This window comes from Hipposideros armiger, unplaced genomic scaffold (assembly GCF_001890085.2).
Source record: "Hipposideros armiger isolate ML-2016 unplaced genomic scaffold, ASM189008v1 scaffold_43, whole genome shotgun sequence".
NCBI classification, from domain to species: Eukaryota; Metazoa; Chordata; class Mammalia; order Chiroptera; family Hipposideridae; genus Hipposideros; species Hipposideros armiger.
This window is the reverse complement of record NW_017731393.1, coordinates 4,972,156-4,981,179: the sequence shown is the minus strand read 5'-3', so window position 1 is coordinate 4,981,179 and position 9,024 is coordinate 4,972,156.

Here is a 9,024-nt window from a genome sequence, read left to right as displayed (position 1 = left end):
CTCGCCCAGGAAGAGCGCAATGATGGTGCCAACTTGGGCCAGTGAAGCAACGTCCTCCACAACTAGACTGAAGAACAAAAGGACAGCAACTTGTCCGTTCCCCTTCCCCCAATTCCCCAGCACTGTTCCCATCCCCCCAATTCCCCAATAAAAATCTTTAAAAAAAATTGGGTTGTCTTTTTATTATTGAGTTATACCAGTTCTTTATATATTCTAGATACAAGTCCTTTATCAGATACATCATTTGCAAATATTATCTCCCATTCTGTGTGGGCTGTCTTTTCATTTTATTGAGAATGTCCTTTGAAGCACAAAAGTTTTTAATTTTGATGAAACCCAGTTTATCTATTCTTTCTTTTGTTGCTTATGCTCTTGGTGTCACATCTAAGAATGCATTGCCAAACTTGAGGTCATAAATATTTACACGTGTGGTTTCTTCTAAGAGTGTTATAGCTTTGGTTTAATTTAGTTCTTTGATCTCTTTTGAGTTAATTTTTGTATATGGTGTGAGGTAAGGGTCCAACTTCATTCTTCTGCATGTGACCCTACAGTTGTTCCAACACCATTTGTTGAAAAGACTATTCTTTCCCCACTGAATAGACTTGGCATCTTTGTAAAAAATAAGTGTACTATGGACACATGGATTTATTTCTGGACTCTCAATTCTATTCCACTGATTTATACATCTATCTCTATGCCCACACCACACAGTCCTCACTACTGTTGCTTTGTCATATGTTTTGAAATCAGGAATGTGAGTCCTCCAACTTTATTTCTCTTTTTCAAATACTTTTGGCCAGTCTGGATCCCCTGAAATTCCATATGAATGTTAAAATCATCTTGGCCATTTCTACAAAGAAGTCATCTTGGATTCTGAAAGAGATTGCATTGAATCTGTAGATAATTTGGGGGAGTATTCCATCTTAACAATACTAAGTCTTATAATCTATGAACATGGGATGTCTTTCCATTTATTTAGATATTCTTTCAACAATGTTTTGTAGTTTTCAGAGTATAAATTTTGTGCTTTTTTGTTAAATTTATTCCTAAATATTTGATTCTTGTTCATGCTAATGTCAATAAAAATACTTCAAATATTTCCATTTCTGTGCATTGCTCATATAAAGAAAAGCTATTTTGTTGTTGCCTATTTATCCAGCATCCAGCCACCTTAGATTTTTTTTTGTTTTTTTGTCCTTGTTGAATTGCTTGAATTTTCTAGATACATAACTATATAACCTGCATAAAAAAGACAATTTTATGATTTATTTTCATGTACTTCAATTGTTTTTGTTCGTTTTGCTTTCCAATTGTATTAGCTAGACCAGTGTTGAATAACAGTGGTGATAACAAGCACTCTTTCTTGGTCCTAATTTTAATGACACTGGCTTTAGAATTTCTGTTTGCTATTCAGTTTGGTAAAAGGCTTTTCCATATTTAAGTAGTTTTTTCATATTCCATCTTACTTGGGAAAGTATAGTAGTTAAAATGTGTGTATTCTTGAGCCAGGCAGTGTAAGCCTGACTCATAAGTTACTTACTAGATTTGTAACCTTAAAGAACTTACCCATCAGCTGTGAAGTGGGGGTAATAACACTTCTGACTTATAAGGTGTTGTAACAATTACATTATTCCTCTGTCTTCTGACTTCCCAGTGGCAAATGAGAAGTCTGATATTAGTCTAGATTATCTTAATAAGTTAATTTTTTTTCCTCTGTCTAGAACTTTGAAAGCTTTAAAAAGTTTCCCCCGGAATTTAGGAATTTTCCCAGGCTAATCCTGCCTGAAACTGGGTGTGCCCTTTCGATCTGAAAATGTTTGAGATTCTGCTGGGGGGTGGGGGTGGGGAAGGGCAGTGACCTCAGACTCCTGTACTTGGCCATGATATCATGCATGTATGGGTGCCAAAAATGTTTTCAATTCTAGGCAATGACAATAATGACAATTATTGACGGCGGTGTGGAACAAAGGGAACGTCATACTGGCAGGAGTCAAAATTACCAAAGCCTCTTTCCCTGTTATAGAGTTGAAGAAATGAACACCTCGTGACCCAGAAATTCCACCCCAGGGTGCATATCCTAGAGGGTTCTGGCCCACCAGCACCAGAAGACTGGCCTTGTACGGTTATGATAGCGGAAAACAAAAACTGGGAACACCCCGATTTCATCAGCAGGAAAATGAATCCATAAACTGTGGTCTATTCATGACAGAATGCTACACAGCAGTGAAAAAGGAGGAACTGTAGTACATGCAATGTGGACAATCATGGGAACATCACATTGAGGGGGGAAAAGTGGGTGACAGAAGAAGGACACACACAAAATTACTCAATTGCATGAGATTTGAAAACATGTAGAACTAAACAATGTCGTCTTTTGGGCCACAAGCACATAGTAAAACAATAAAGAACAAGAGGGCCGGCCCAGTGGCGTGTTGGTTAAGAGTTGGCTTGGGAGTGCCCGCTCTGAGTGGCAGGACTCTGGTTCTGATCACACATTAGGGCCAGTGATGCTGCGTCCTCTACAGCTAAAATGGTGAACAACAGCTTGACCTGGAGCTGGGCTGCTATGAGTCGCCTGCGAGGGCATAGGCTGCAGTGGGGCTGCAGTGGGCTTCCATAAGCTACCGTGAGCAGCCAGCAGCTGGCAAGAGCTGCCAAGAGCCGCCATGAGCGGCTGTCCAGAGTCTGGCGACTGATATGCTTCACCTGATAAGAGCGCAATGATAATACCAACATGGGCCAGTGAAGCAACGTCCTCCACAACTAGACTGAAGAACCAAAGGACAGCAACTTGTCTGTTCCCCTTCCCCAATTCTCCCCACGCTGTTCCCCTCCCTCAGTTCCCCAATAAAATCTTTAAAAAAATAAAAAATAAAGAACAAGAGAATGATGAACAAAAATTAAGGGGTGTGACTGCCTATGAGGGAGGGTGGGCTGGGGCTGGGACCTGGGAGGGTCCGTAAAGGGCTTCATAGTTGACATATGGTCCTGTTTCTTAAGCTAGGTGGTGGACACACGAGGGTTTCTATGATACTCCTCTTTATACCTTATGCATTTGCACAAATGCTCTTTTGTTGGTCTCGCTATGAAACTAAGCAAAGCGGGTTTGCTGTGAAAGGGGGTACAGAAGGGAGGCAGTAGCTGGAGGGGCCTGTGGGCTCGGGGTGGCAGCGGATGTAGGTAGGTGTGCTGGAAGTGGTCCACCCAGGTGCACTGTTTGTAGAGAATTTAAAACATAATAAAACCGACTGAAAGTCAGTTTGCTTTTTATTATCATCACGTGCCTGCAATTCTATACAATACCAGCGATAATGGGGGGAAAATCTTCTGTTGGTCTAAGTCCTAGACAATTGCTGCCATTATTGTTGAGTTTTAATGATATATATGTAAGCTTCGGGTCAGCACACTTCGTTACTTACCCTTTAATAACCTTTAAAGTCTACACGGAAATAACGTCCATTGGCCATTGAAACAGGCAGACTCAGCCACCCCTGGGCTGGCCTACTGGTCTCCTCCTGTCCCCACCCCCAAGGACACACCCCCAGGTCTCCTGCATCTAGTCCCTGGCCTTCCCCCCTCACACCCACCCTGGGCACCACCCGCTACATGGCACACAAGCCCAGCCCAAACAGACCTCCACCTGACTCAAGGGGGCTTCAACTCCAGCTGCCCCTCCCCGCCCTGCATTCAGGCCACTCACTCCTCCCACTCCGTCCCCACTGCTGTGACTTATACACCATATCCTCTCCCTACACTGCCCCACAGATGCCCAAAAAGCCAACCCATCCTGCAGAGATGACCTCAGGGGCTGTTCCCTCCAGACAGCAGTCAGCAGCCCTTCCCTTGGGGTTACCACACCATGCTCCATAGGCCGGAGTTTGCTGCCTGGCCTCTGGGTCACCTGACACTTGGCACCTGGACCTCCCTGGCTGCAGGTGCTCAATGAGCATTTGATGGGGGTGAGTGAGTGGTCTTAGAATTGGTCTTTTCAGGCCAGGATTTTGTATCTCAGGGATGCCCCACAGGTCCTCTGCAGGAAGGCCTGCTGGTATGGGCAGGAGACATTGCACATCACCCGAGTGCCACACAGCAGGGCCTGGACCCCAGGGAAGGAACTCAGTGGTCCAGAGAGCATGGCAGCCCACCTCCCATGGGGAGTCCATTCACGACTGCACACTGTCTCAGGGCCATATCATAATGCTAAGAATTAATATTTTTATTCCATTTTAATCCCCTCAATAAATCTATAAATTCAACACAATCCCAATCAAAACTGATCAAGATTATAATGGGATTTGACAAGCTGATTGTAAAACTCAGAGGGAAGGGTAAATGTTCAAGAATAGCCAAGACAGCTTGAAGCAGGAGAAAACAAAGAGGGGAATTTTGCCCGACAAGATGTCAAAGCATATTATAAAGTAATTTTAATAAATATAATGTGATATTAGCACATGAATAGATAAATAGATCCTAGGAACAAAACTAGAAGATCCAAAAAACAGACCCATGTATATAGGAATTTAGTGTATGAAGAAAGGTGGCCTTTCAAATCAGTAGGGGAAAAGTGGATTACTCAATAAATATTGGAACAATTTACTACCTGGAAAAAAATACAATTAAATTCTTCTTCATACCATTATAAAAATTAATGGAAAAAAATACATAAATCTTAAAAAAAAAGAAAAGGAAAAAAAATCCTGCAAGAGTAATAGAAGAAAATATAAGAGAATATATTTATGACATTGAGGAATCTTAAGTAAGATTTAAAGAAGAGCAAAATTCATAAATTTTACTACAGAATTAAAAGTCTGTAAGAAGAAAGATAATATAAAATTAAAGAAGAAGTGGCAAATGAAAAATATTTACAACAGGTGTAACAAAATGTATCCAAAATATATAAAGAATTCATTCAATATGAAAACAGGAAAAAGATTGAGTAGACAAGATGCAGAACAGAAATGATAAAGGGGGTTACTACATGTATTAAAAGATGCTCAATTTATTAGTAAAAAAGGGAAATGCAAATTAATGTGACATGTTTTTTTCCCATCAGATTGGCAGAAATTTAAGTGTGCCAACATCCAGTGCTGGAGAGTGGGGAGGGTACAGGTTCTCTCATACCCTGCTGGTGAGATTGCAAATGGGAAAAAGTCACTCTGGAGACTAATTTGGCAATCATCTCTATTAAAATTTAATATGCAGCCTGCCTGCCTTCTTTTCTTGTGGCATGTTCAGTTCAAAAGCCACTCGATAAGGCTGAGCAGGGTAGGTGGGCACAGCAGAGAGAGGACGGCTGGGTGCGAGTGCCCAAGCTCGAGGCCCGTGATGCGGGTGTCAAAGGCCCGAGTGGGGTGAGAGGGCCTCTGGGCAGTGGGGCAATAGGGTATTGTGGGGACAGAAGGGTGAGGAGGGTCCATGCACACATGGGCGATGGTGGTGGGATATTGGAGCCCAAGCAGAGTGAGGGGGCCATCCAGGCAACGGGAGATTGGTCACCTCCCGGGGGACTGATCCCACAAGTAAATACGTGAGGATAATGGGAGTCTAGACTCTCACTGTGGACGAAAGGGAGTTATAAATATGGAAAAGGAGAAAGCTGGGATGAACTCTGTGGTGTTGGAATGGAATTGGAGGTGTGAGTTATGAAGAAAGATATAGGCATTTCGATGTAAAGGGGAGTATGTATTTAATTCTGTCCAGTGAGACAGCCGGGGAGACCGACACCCCAACAGTACAATTACTGCTCAGGTCTTGGCAGCTAACACTCCACTCCACTAACCCGAAACAGGGCTCCTGGGAGAAGTGGTTGAGCCATTGGTCCAGGGCTGGGGCAGAGAGGGGTAAGGAGGTGCTTGGAGAATGATGAGGATACCAGGGCCAGCTCGAAAGGCTAACCCACCGGCCAAATCAGGGGCAACTGGAATATCAAAAATAAATAATGGTAAAAATCATCATTATCTTCATCATCATCATCATCATTGTCATCGTCGCAGTAGATGAGGAATGGGATATTTACATATCTCACACACACGCACAGAAGATAACACCTCCCCCAACACACACGAGCACCCACATGTCTGCGTACGTTATTAATTACAAAGGGATAAGAGTAACTGTACAGTTGCAAATCTGGCAGGATTTACCATAATCAAATCAACAAAGTCAGCCACGTTGGCCACGGGGCAAAGTGAAATCTCGTATCACCTGATGGGATGCAGGCACACTTCTGTCGTGTGCCTGAGAAAGACGCAGAACCAGAATCCAATCACAAGGATGGTCCACGCTGCCGTGGTCCTGTCCTCAGAGCGAGACGGTCCTCGCTCGGCCACTGGCTGGGCCAGCATCTGTCTGCACGGAGGCTTCCTGCAACCCAGGAGGCTCGGACGGACACCTCAGGTAGCCCACGAGGATTTAAATTTTTTTCATTAAAAATGTCACAGGAAGTCCACTCGAACACTTGAAGCCACTGCCAAGTGTGTACGCGGTTGATATTAATTAAAGCAAAAGATGACAGCCTCCGAGAAAGGAATCATTTTCTTCTCTCGGATAAATGACCTTTCAGGGGAGCTTGTGCTTCCGTTCTGGTTGGTCATTACCAACCGTTACCGAGTGTTTTCAGGACAGCTGGGCTTGCCAGCTCTGTTGCAGCATTTGGTCTCCCGGCAAGGGGAGGGCTTCGTTCCAGGGGACCCCGGGCCAGCGAGCTTCAGCTGGCCAAGCCACCCACGACAGACGTCCTTGCTGAACAAAGAGTAGAACGCAGCTCTCTGCCCCTCCGGGGACCCTACAGCCACATTACGGATGAGCTCTCACCCTCAGCCCTTCAGTGACATGACCTCCTCACTGTCCACCTCTTCTCGGGCCCAAGCCCAGGCCGCCCCTGACCTTTGTCACCCCTCTAGCTTGGCCCTCTCTGACCATCCAGCGCCCTTCCCCAGCACCCTCCCCTCGCAGTTCTGGGACCTCCTGTTTATCAGCCCCTCCAAACTGCTCCCCTGCCTCCTCAGGGGAGAGCCCCAAGCCCCACATAACACCCTCTTCCTGCGACTGCAGCTGGGATTTTTTCCAAGTGCATTAACCCCCTGTCCACGCCTGCACGGACAGTGGCTGGAGACAAGCGCAGCATTGCGCTGGCGGACTCACTTCCCATCGTGCTGGCCCACCTGGAGGTCTTCCCAGGTGCCGACACTCCATCCCCCCACATTCCCCACCACATTTCCCACCTTTTCATCACTCCCAGATGTCCATGCTGCTCTCCGTGCCCCTAAGGAGGAGTCTGCAGTATTTGTCATCCCCAAATCGACCCACCTCCCCCAGCCAGGCCCACTGCTCTGCCCCCTCCCCGCCCCCTCCCCCCTATAAGCTCCTGTGGGCAAACCCAGTGATGACTTACCTGCCGGAACAGCTCACTGTGTCCCCACAGCTGAAGGCCCTTCCCGAGATGCCCTCTCGTTCTGCCTGTGACGCCACCCTGCTGGAATTCCTCCCACCCCTGAGCCCAGTGCTCGCACCCCTTTACATCTACGTGTCAGTGCCCCCAAGGCCTGGACCCTCTTCTCCATTAGCTCGCAGCCGGGGGATCCCATCCAGACCACCTGTGCCTCCATGCACAGTCCTTGTGCTGACAAGCATTGGTCACGGGCTTGGACGGAGACGGTTAGGATCCAGGCAGACCAGGACAGAGGTGCCAGGTCTTGGGCCCCTGGATTCATCACCTGGATGGTACACAGTTGCAGCTGATACTTTCTGAGTGAGTGAGGGTCCCAGTGGACCTTCAGAAGCTCAAGAGCCCCTCCCCAAAGCCAGTGTAGGTGGGAACCCTGTGCACACAGGAGCCTGGGGTTGGACGCACGCGTCCCCCACCCCCACCCCCACCCCCATTGGGGTCTGTGCTCCTCTCCACCCATGAGACTGCAGAGCGGGACACAGGACACTCAGACGTGAGCCCCTGTGGAACTCTCTGGAACCATCTTACCTCTTTACTGGTTTGCTGTACGGTTCTCCCTCCAGAGAGGGAGCCCCTCAAAGACTCAGGACCGCTGCCCCCTCCTCCCCACAGCAGGAGCTCCCAAGCTGGGAGATGGGTGAGCCTGGCCCCAGGCGTGGCAGGAGCTGAGTCCTGCATTCTAGTCCCAGCTCATCTCACTGAGCCTCAGTTTCCTCATCCACAAAATGGACAGACCCCTGCACCCCACCTCTCTCAGAGCTGTGCTGGAGGTCAGATGGGGTGCAGGTCGCCCTGGTGTGAGGTGTCTGTATAGACTGGCACTCCCACTGGCACTCACTCTACTGAGCTGCCCACTGAAAGCCAAGGAATGCCCAATTGACACCCAGTTTGTGCTCTACAGGTCTGTTTATTTTCAGGAACCTTCGCCTGTGCTGTTGCTTAGGACTCCTTCACTGGTCCCAGCTCTCTGTGCACACCGCAAATTTCAGTCGCGTGGACTCACTCAGACTGATCAACGCTGAGGCTCTTTAATGCAATGGAGAATAAGCTTCTTTAGAATTACGACTTCTTTTCACAAGATAAATAGCTAACGGAAAAGTAATAGTGAAGGGAGTATTTTAATATGGCTGGATGCAGCGCATGGGTGGTGAAAAATAGCTTTGTTTGTTTTTAAATAAGAGAAGAGAGAAGTGAGACAGTTCATCCTCAAGGTAGACTTTTCGAGGCCGACACAGGAAACACTCAGCCCTGGAAGGAGTTCTCCACGATGGTGACTGTCGTGGGAAGGGGATAGGTTCAAGTCACAGCTTCATCTCCCCAGAAATGGGAGGGAAGGAGTTTGACATCAGTCGGCCTCAGTTTTCCTCCTCTAGAAAATGGGTAATAAATTGGCCTTCCCCCTGGCATGGAGATTGGGAGGGCACAGGGCAGGGGAGGGGGGTCCCCACAATCTGATGGAGAATTAAGAAGTGGTTTCCAGTCATGAGGCCTGAGGGACACAGCATAAGACCAGGACGTCTTTACGTGTCCAGGGTGGAGAAATAAACATGCTCCAGGCAGGCACTTGGGGGGCGGGG